General features: G+C 50.9%; 1 pseudogene; it reads right to left on the reverse strand.

The window, feature by feature from the left end:
• Window positions 1-7,196: 7,196 nt before the first annotated feature.
• LOC110743073 lies at window positions 7,197-9,884 on the reverse strand (annotated as a pseudogene).
• Window positions 9,885-10,318: the final 434 nt, after the last annotated feature.

Consider the following 10,318-nt stretch of genomic DNA (forward strand, 5'->3'; position numbering starts at 1 on the left):
CTTAACCTGGGAACCTTTGTGGGCAGGATCACGTGGGACAAAAAGGTCCTGTGCCCAACCCAGCACCAATCACAGGGAGGCTTGGGACTAAGGAGGGGCTCCTGGAAAGAGGGCAGAACTCAGCTCAAGTCACAGAACCTGGGAGGGACCTTCAGTGGGAAGCAGCTTCATATGTCATCTGGGGTGAGCATGGTGGCTCACACCTGTAGTCCCAACATTTTGGTGAAGCAGAGGCTGGAGGATTGCTTAAGGCCAGGAGTTCAAGACCAGCCTGAGCAACATAGCGAAAACTTGTCTCTCCGTATATTTTTTTAACATTAAAAAAAAAAATTTAAGGTCATCTGGTCCAGTCCCTTGTGTCTCCCAGTTGGGAGTCATCGAACTTCTCAACACTGCAGAAATGGGCATCTCTTCATGTATTTAGTCATTCAGTCATCCATCCAATGAACCTTACCCAACTGTCTTCTACATCTCTGCAGCCAAGGCAACCCAATCCATTCTCAAGGCACAGGTTAAATCCTTACCAAATAGAGTCAAGGGTCCATCCATTTCCTCTGCCGGGCCTAGCATGGTTCTAAGTGGAAGTAAAAGGTGCTGATCAGCAACTGCCGCCCACCTTTACGTTCCACAGTGGCGTTCTCACCTGCCTTGCACATCATGGGTTCATTTCAGACTCAGCCACCGTTCCAGACAGATTGGCCCTCACTAGCAGATGGGAAGCTGAGGTTGAGCAGGTGAAATGGCCTTGCAGCTGGAAGAAAGGTAGGGTCAGGACTTGGCTCAGGCAGCTGAACTCCCGGCCCCGGATTCATTTTACACACCCACTCCCAGCCCTCCACCAGCTTGGGTTTCATGTGGAAGACAGGATTTCCCCCCGGGGAATGAAAATTTGATTTTGGCCCCTAATTATACAAATAACAGTGAAGATGGCTCAAAGGCCTGCTGGTCTCAGTGCTCTGCTGATTTTGCTAAATGCACGGGAGTCAAGTGTTGCACACAGAACCCCCCACCCCTCCTCGGGGCCAGGCTCACAATGCCCTTGGCTGGCACAGCTGCACATGCAGACACACACGCACGCACACACATGCATGCATGAGTCCCTGCACGTCCCAGGAGATGTGTCCCACCCCCTTCATTCCCCTCTGATAACCCAGAGGCTTCCAGCAGGACAGACACGTACCCTTCAGGCTGGCCACGTCAGGCACGTGCCAGACCAGCTGCCAGGGCCCAGAACCTCAGGCCTGCTGGGCCCTAGAGGGTGACCTGCTCCATAGCTGACCCTGCTCAACCTCAGAAAGGATGGTAACTCTCCGGGGTGTGAGGGATGTGAGACCCCACCCAAGCCCTCCATGGAGTCAGTGTCCATGCAGGGTAGGGTTTAATGAGAAGCCTCAGGGAGCCCCCCAGCTTCCTGTGGGCACCCAGCCCCTGCTGGACTCCTGGGGAGAGTGAGCATACTCCAAGGAGATGCAGAGAAACAGAGGCTCAGGCAGGGCCAGCAGGGCTCCAGCAGGAAAGGGGGTGAATCTGGGAAGGGTGGAGGTAATAAAGATGCACGGAGAGGGCTTGACTGAGGAGTGTTAACTGGGCAGTTTGAATTTAAGAAAGGGAAGACCTGTGTGACCTGGGAAGAGATTGGGAAATGGGTTCTGGAGCAGGCAGCACTGGGTTTGGATCCTGGCCCTGCCACTTATAAGCTGGGTGATGTTGGGCAGGTGGCTTACCCTCTCTGAGCCCCTCAGTGTCATCTGCAAAATGGGCGTACTAATAGCACCCAGCTCACAGATCGTGAGAAGAAAACGAGGTCCTCAGTAAAATGCTAAGCGTTGTGTCCGGCACACAGGGCCTGCTCAATTCACAGTAGCTGTTCTTTGGAAAGTACAGAGGCTCTGAGAGAAAACCCTGAGAAGCGAGCCACAGCCTACCCTGTGGGCTGTTAGAAAGGGGGTCCACATGGGTGAGAGGCAGCAGAGGGGCTGGGGCCAGAGACCAGGGCAGCCTCTGTCCTCGTCACTCTTGTCTTTGAAGGATATGACAGGGTTAAGAGGTAAAGACAGCCACTGCTGCCCTACTAGGGTCTTTCCAGGGTATATTTGTGAGGGTCCTGGGGAGCTTCTCTCCACCCCACACCTGCATCATTCAGATGAGGGGGCCAAGGGCCACAGAGGAGAGGAGACTTGCCCGAGGCCACTCAGACAGTGAGGATAGAGGCAGGCCTGCTAAGCCCAAGTCAACTTCCTTTTCCCTGCCCTTGCTCAGAAACAGAAGCCAGGAGTCAAAGACCTAGAAACCACATTCCCTGGGGATAGAGATGCAAGACTCTGCTCCTGTTCCCACCCAGGACTTTGGCTAAGACCTTGCTGAGGCCTGGAGAACTCTTGTGCTTCCTCTAAAGCCCAGAGCGAAGACACCTCCTCCAGAAAGCCCACCCTGACTGGTGATGCCTGTCCTGCCAGATGGCCAAGCTGTGTTCTGCCAGGACAGGCTTGTACCCTTCAGGCTGGCCACATCAGCATGTGCCAGACCAGCTGCCAGGGCCTAGGGCCTCTTTTGAGGCTTTGACTTGGCCCCCACCCTGGTTCATGGACCTACTATTTCCCCATGCTGAGCTTCAAGGTTCTGAGGCCAGAGACAGGGTCCTAGTCAAGTTTGAGGCCTCAGATCCAACACCATGACCCAGCCCAGTGCTTTTGTGTGTGAATGAAGGAATCCTGACCATGCTGGGCTGAGACCTGCCAGGGCAAGGGCCCCAGGAGCAGGGACAGGGCCCTGGGGCATAGCCATCCTTCCCTGGCCTATCCCTGCCCCATGCCTGAGCCCCATGCTAAGAGCAAGTTCCTGTTGCAAGCTGTACCCTGTCCCAGACACCTGGCATTTACCAAAAGGGCAGAGACAGTGAGAAGGGCCTCCCCTGTGCCATCCACTCACAAAGGAGCTGGAAAGGCCAGCAGGAAGGAGAGGAGTCATATTTCAAAGGGCTCTGAAGATGTCACAATGACGGCGATGCTCAGCACCTCAAACCACCCAAGGAGCCATATCCAGACTAGACAATATAAGAAACAGCTGCAGAGCAGCAAGAGGACAGCAACCCTACCCCAGAAATGGACATGAGAGGTAAACAATTAAAGAAAACAATTGAGGCCAGGAGCTCGAGACCAGCCTGGGCAACATAGTGAGAATCTGCCTCTTCAAAAAATGTTAAAATTAGCTGGGCAAGGTAGTGTATGCCTGTAGTCCTAACTACTCAGGAGACTGAGGTGGGAGGATCACTTGAGCCGAAGTTGAAGGTTGCAGTGAGCTATGATCACACCACGGCACTCCAGCCTGGGTGACAGAGTGAGATCCTGTCTCAAAAAAAAAGAAAAAAAGAAAAGAAAAGATGCTGAAAATCATTATACATCACTTTTACCTCTGGTAGATGGGCAAAAATTCAAAAGCTGGATAAAGCCCAGCATTGGTGGGGATGTGAGTTACAGCTCCATCCCCACAGGACATGACGTACTAGGGGAATGTGGCAGCTCATTAAGGGGGTGGGTGGGCAGGAAAATGTGTGGTTGCACATCTAGGGTTCTATGTAGCAGTTAGAAGCAACAAGGCTAGATTTTATTTTGATTGATTGATTGAGGGACAGGGTCTCACTCTGTCACCCAGGCTGGAGTGCAGTGGCATAATCATAGCTCACTGCAGCCTCCAACTCCTAGGCTTAAGGGATCCTCCTGCCTCAGCCTCTCAAGTAGCTGGGACTACAGCTGTACATCACCATGCCCAGCTCAAGGCTAGATTTTATAGTGTTGACTCAATGAGATCTATAACACAATGATATTTATCACAGTAAAAAGAAAAATACGTGTTTACAAAAGAGTAACGCCCACCTGCAGGAACCATACAAACAAAGGCATCAAAGACAGTAAAACGGGGAAACAAAGGAAGGGTGTGAGGAAGGGAGGAAAGAAATAAACACCAAATGAGAAAAGTCAGTGATGCCAGTGAGCCTGCTGTGGCCTGAGTAACACAAGCCACACCCCCGGTCCACACTGAGGACCACATCTGAGGTTCACAGGGAGGAACAGTCCCCACAGTCCTCAGCACATGCTCAGGTGGAGCCAGGAGCCGCGTCCATGAGGATCAGATCTGGGCCTGACTTCAGAGCTTGCCCCTCCCCGCACCTTCCACAGCAAAGGAGGGTCTTGGCCAAAGTCAAGCTGCTGTGCACGCAGGGTCGCACCTACCTTGGGCCCCTTTTATGCCCTGGAAGAGGACATAACCTCAAACTAGAGCAGTGATTCTGCCCTGAGCTGGGTGCCAGGAGAAAATGGGAAGCAAGTCCTTGTTCTTACAAAAGTTCCTGGGAGGTCAGGCACAGTGGCTCATGCCTGTAATCCCAGCACTTTTGGGGGCGAAGGCCAAAGGATTGCTTGAGGCCAGGAGCTCAAGACCAGCCTGGCCAGCATATTGAGACCCCCATCTCTAAAAACGTTTTTTTTTTTTTTTTTAATTAGCCGGATATGGTGGCTTGCAGCTATACTCTCAGTTACTCAGGAGGCTGAGGCAGGAGGATCATTTGAGCCCAGGAGGTCAAGGCTGCGGTGAGCTATGATCACACCACTGCACTCCAGCCTGGGTGACAGAGTAAGACCCTCTCTCAACTTTTTTTTAAAGTTCCTGGAATTCAGGTGATTTTTTTTTTCTTTAAGGAGAGTCTTTATCTTTAGACACACATTTAGAAAAATCTGTGAAATGATATGCTGTTATAAGATGTGCTTCAAGATTTAGGTGTGGGGGCAGGGGAGAGGGGGCAAGGTGGTGGATGAAACCAGCTTGGTCATAAATTGATAGCTGCTGAGTCTGGGAATGAGTGCGTGGGGTTCATTATACCTTATTCTCTATTTATGCATGTGTTTCAGAGTTTCCATAATAAAAACTTCAAAAACAAAAACTTCCCAGTAAGAAACTATCCCATGTGAGGGGACCAGCCCCTGACCTCAGGGAATTCCACCCAGTCTGCCAGGGGACACGAAACCCCTGCCCTGCATCTTCTTAGCCTGCCTCAGCTGGCCAGGGGCCACATTGTAGGACACAGGCATGGGGGTCCTGACAAATGCTCAGCCTCGGACCTGGCCCTCATCACTGAGGCCAAGTGTCAGGCACTGGAACCACATCTAAGCAGACCTAGTTCTGGTTCCAGCTCCACCTTGCACGTGGCCTGAGGCTCCTCACCTGAACCACACCTGCCTGGATCCAAGGAAATGCCCAGTGAGTCCTGGGTCATTATCAGTGAGAAAGTCCCCCTGCTCTTATTGTGGCTGCTCCTCTCACTGCCTCTGCCTCCACATCTGTATGATGAGGACAGGAATCACCTGGCAAGTTTGCAGATTAAATGAGGCAATGCTTAGTGTGCACTCAGACAGAGCTGCCAGGACCAGGGGAGGGAGCTGGCCAGGGTCATCCAGCCAGCTAATGGCATAACTGGGTTCTTCACAGGAGCAGGGCACTGTGCCAGCTGCCACTCCCATCCCCCACCATGAGGCCTTCAGGCCAGTGGACAGCATGTCTTCGTTCAGAGTCTGAGGCCATGTCCCTGAGACCCTTCCCTCCAGCCTCAACTCCCATTCCAGGAGCCTCTGACTCAGGAGAGCACCAGGAAGCCTGCATGGGTCAGATGCAAGCCAGGAAGGAGAGGACTAGGAAAGGAGACAGAAGCCTCTATCCTACCCTCCTGGAACACAGAGGTATTCAGGGACATCAGTCTGGGAGACTGTGCCCAGAATCAGGGACTCCACCAGGAGACTGCTGGGTGACTCCTAAGTCTGGAGTGTTAGCCTTGCCTAGCCTTTCCTTTAATTAACAATAATAATAGTCAACATTTCTGTACCTCCTACTGTGTACAAGGCAGTGTTCTGCTTTAGGTATATTATCTCATTTCATTCTCTCAACAACCCTAAGAGGCCAATGCTATTATTGTCTTCATTTTATAGATGGGGAAGCCTAGGCACAGAGAGGGTAACTTTCTTTCCCAGAGTCACTCGGCTTGCACACAGCAGAGCTAGGATTTGGCCCCAGCCAGCCTGCCTTGAGTTTGTGCTCTTACCCACCCCAGTGCCCTCTCAGACAGCATTGCCTGACTGTTCCTGAGCCAGTGCTTCTGATTCCCCCTGGGGTGTAACAGCTGATACCCTGTTTATACCACAACACCTGGGATGGGAGCTTCACCCAGGGTGGCAGTGCTGGCACCCGGACAGCAATCCTACCTTGTCTCTTACTCGGGAAAGCAGAGCAGAAGGTGAGTGGTAATAACACTATCAGAGGGATGGGTTTTTAACTCATTATTTTTTCTTCTTCTTTGTTGTTGTTGTTGTTGAGATAGGGTTTCACTCCCATCACCCAGGTGGAGTGCAATGCCACAATCTCAGCTCACTGCAACCTCCGAGTCCTGGGCTCAAGTGGTTCTCCTGCCTCAGCCTTCTGAGTAGCTGGGACTACAGGTGCACCCCACGGCACCTGGCTAATTTTTGTATTTTTTGTAGAGATGGGGTTTCTCCATGTTGCTCAGGCTGGTCTCAAACTCCTGGCCTCAAGCAATCCACTCACCTCTGCCTCCCAAAGTGCTGGGATTACAAGCATGAGCCACCGTGCCCAGCCTCCTTCTTAATTTAAATCACTCATAAAAAGTTAACCAAGATCTGGGCCAGGTGCAGTGGCTCAAAAATATATATACAAAAAATTAGCAGGGCATAGTGGCACACCTGTGGTCCCAGCTACTTGGGAGGCTGAGGTGGGAGGATTGCTTGAGCCAGGGAGGCAGAGCTTGCAGTGAACCGAGATTGTGCCACTGTACTCCAGCTATGCCAGCCTAGGCAACAGAGCGAGACCCTGTCTCAAAAAAAAAAAAGAAAGTTATCCAAGATCAGCAACAAAGTAGTCATGAAACGCCCTTACAACCAGTCACAGCAAGGCCCTGGAGAATCTTTCCTCTACTGAATGCAAGCAGCTGGGGCATCCCTCCCAGATGAAACATGCTGAAAGAGGCGTGGTTAGGAGCACAGGTCTCAGGGTGGGTGCTGCCACTTCCAAGCTGTAAAACCCTGGATCACAGATTAGTTCACCTCTCTGGGCCTCAGTTTTCCCATCCGCAAAGTGGGGATGATAATAGCATCTCCTCGCAAAATTGTTACAAGGTTTTGTTTTTTTGTTTTTTTTTTTTCCGGCTTCAGATTTATTTGTACAAATAGCAGAGGAGAACACCAGCCCCATGCAGACGGCAGCCCAGGGGGTTCATACTAGTCCTTCTGTCCTCATGTTGGCGGACAGAGATCTTTACTCTGAAACCTTTGTAGGGGCCTGGGCAGGTTTGGGAGCCTGAGCTGGAACTGAAGCTGGAGCTGCAGCCTGGGCCTTAGTTTGGTCCTTGGCCTTTGACCGGCACAGCCTGAGCCCTCTGGTAATGCAGGCATGAACACACTTCCCAAGCTTGGGGTGGGCAATGTAGGCAAGTCAGTCGATCTTGCAGCTGACACCCTTTGGGATCTTGGGCTTAACCTCCTTGGGCTTTATGAGGACCTTGATAGCCTCAGCACGTGCCCTCATGGCCTTGGCATCGCTGGCCTGCATCTTCTTTAGGCTCTTCTTGTTGTGCTTCTCGGCCAGGTGCATGCTCCTCAGGAACTTGGGGTCCACCCCGTTAAGACATTAGTATCTTTGTGATCAGGGTTTCCTGATGCCATTTCTGTGCCATTTTGGGGACTGGTTGTGTGTGTTGTGGTTCTCAGACTTTGCCATGTCTGCACCTTAAGCCATGGCTGCCGAAGCGCCTAGAAGAGCTAGAAAGTTTAAATGAACTAATCTATGTAAAGCATTCAGCATAGGGCCTGGCGCATAGAAGGTGCACAGCATGGGCTATTAACATTACTACTGCGATCAGGACCACCCCAACCAAGTCATGCGCTCCTTTGGGGGAAGGAACTGCATCTTATTTATCTTTGTCTATTTGAGCATTTGCCATGGGGCTTGGCACACAGTAGGTGTTCCATGTCTTAGATCACGTTCCCCAGAAGCAGATCCTGAGATGAGGATTCATAGCTAAATGATTTGGGAGTGCTCCCAGAGAAACTGGAGAGGGACTTGGGAGAGCAAGACAAGAAAGTAAGAGGCCAAGAAGGGTGCAGATTCAGGAAAAATTCTGCAGAGAGTGACTTCAGCCTGATCTCGCAGGGGAACTTGGGAGTGTAAGTTACACCTCAGGATTGTCCTCGCTCCAGGCAAGGGAGCTGGGACTTCACTCCCCTGCACCCCAGTCATTGGCTAAGGTCTACCATGAAAGGGATAGACTTCCAGGCACTTACCATTATGCTCCAGTAGCAGAGGGCAGTATCGAGAGACCACCTAGAAGGGAAGGCACCCAGGGGCCAGGAGTGTCTATGAAAATGGAAAAGGGGTGGAGGGGACCTGCCACCTTCCATAAATGTCATCCCAGCCTCTGAAGGGTCACAGTTCCCCAGAAAATCCAGGACAGTGGAGGCAGAGCGGACGGGGGGACTGCCAGGCCGTGGGAGCAGCTCTAACTTCCACGTTGGTCAGAGCCGTGAGGGTCCACTGAGCGGCCAGCCTCCCTACCAGCTGACAGTGGCAGGCCGGGGACTGCCTGAGTAGGTCTTAAGGGCCCCTACTATGTGCCTGGCATAGATACTGAGTTCTTCACATGATTTTCTCATTTAACCCTCACACCACCCCTGGACAGATGACTCTGAGGCATGGAGGCATGGCATGGAGAGGCCTACCTGTGGCCCCCCAAAGAGTGAAGGGCAAATTTGATTGATGTCATTAAGAAATGCAAATGAAAACCACAATGAGCTACCATTTCACACCCACTAGGGAGGTTATAATAAGAAATCTTTAATGAAACATAAGTGTTGGTGAAGATGTGAAGAAATGAGATCCCTCACACATTGCTAGTGGGAACGTAAAATGGTACGGCTGCCGTGGAAATTTGGCAGTTCCACCATAAGCTAAACACAGAAGCACCACAGGACCCTGCAATTCCACTCTTAGTATAGACTAAAAAAAATTAAATACACTTGTTCAGACAAAAGCTTGCACAAGAATGTTCACAGCAGCGCTATTCACAACCCCAACAGTGGAAACAACCCCTATGTCCACCACTGATGAATGGATACACAAAATGTGGTACATCCACACAATGGAATATTATTCAGTCATAAAAAGAAATAAAATACCGATGCATGCTACAACATGGATGAACCTTGAAAACATGATGCTGAGTAAAAGAAGCCAGACACAAAAGGCCATATAGTACACAATCCCATTTATCGGAAATGTACAGAATGGGGAGATTTTTAGAGACAGAATGCAGATTGCTGGCTGCCAGGGGCTGGGAGGCGGCAGGGACTGAGGAGCAGCGTGGAACTGAGGAGTGGTGGCAGTCAAGCAGCATTTTCTTTTTTTTCCTTTTCTTTTTTTTTCAAGATAGGGTCTCACTCTGTCACCCAGGCTGGAATGCAGTGGCATGATCTCCGCTCACCACAGCCTCAACCTCCTAGGCTCAACCAGTCCTCCCACCTTAGCCTCCCAAGTAGCTAACTACATGGGCACACCATCACAACAACTCATTTTTGTATTTTTTTGTAGATACAGGGTCTCCCCATGTTGCCCAGGCTGGTTTTGAACTCCTGGGCTCAAGCAATCCACCCGTCTCAGCCTCCCAAAGTGCTGGGATTACAGGTGTAAGTCGCCGTGCCCAGCCTGCACAGCATTTTCAATGTACTAAATGCTGCTAAATTATACACTTTAAGGGCAGGTGCAGGGCTCACGCCTGTAATCCCAGCACTTTGGGAGGCCAAGGTGGGCAGACTGCCTGAGCCCAGGAGTTCGAGACCAGCCTGGACAACATGGTGAGACCCCATCTCTACTAAAAATACAAAAAAATTAGCCAGGCATGGTGGCACACACCTGTAATCCTAGCTACTTGCAAGGCTGAGACAGGAGAATCGCTTGAACACAGCAGGCAGAGGCTGCAGTGAGCCGAGATTGCACCACTACACTCCAGCCTGGGCGACAGAGTGAGACTGTCTCCTAAATAAATAAATAAATAAAATATTTTAAAATGGTTAAAATGGCAACTTTTATGTGTACTTTACCAGAATTCTCTTAAGTTAAAAACAAACTGTGAGTTTTGAACCTCCCCTCCAAGGGCCTGGGAGCTGCCAACAGAGTCAGCCACAGTGTTTCCAGATGGACAGAACGAATCAAAAACATGTCTGCCAGATACTATGCCGACAGGAAGATGGGACTCAAGTTGTTTTTA

This window comes from Papio anubis, chromosome 6 (assembly GCF_008728515.1).
Source record: "Papio anubis isolate 15944 chromosome 6, Panubis1.0, whole genome shotgun sequence".
Lineage (NCBI taxonomy): Eukaryota > Metazoa > Chordata > Mammalia > Primates > Cercopithecidae > Papio > Papio anubis.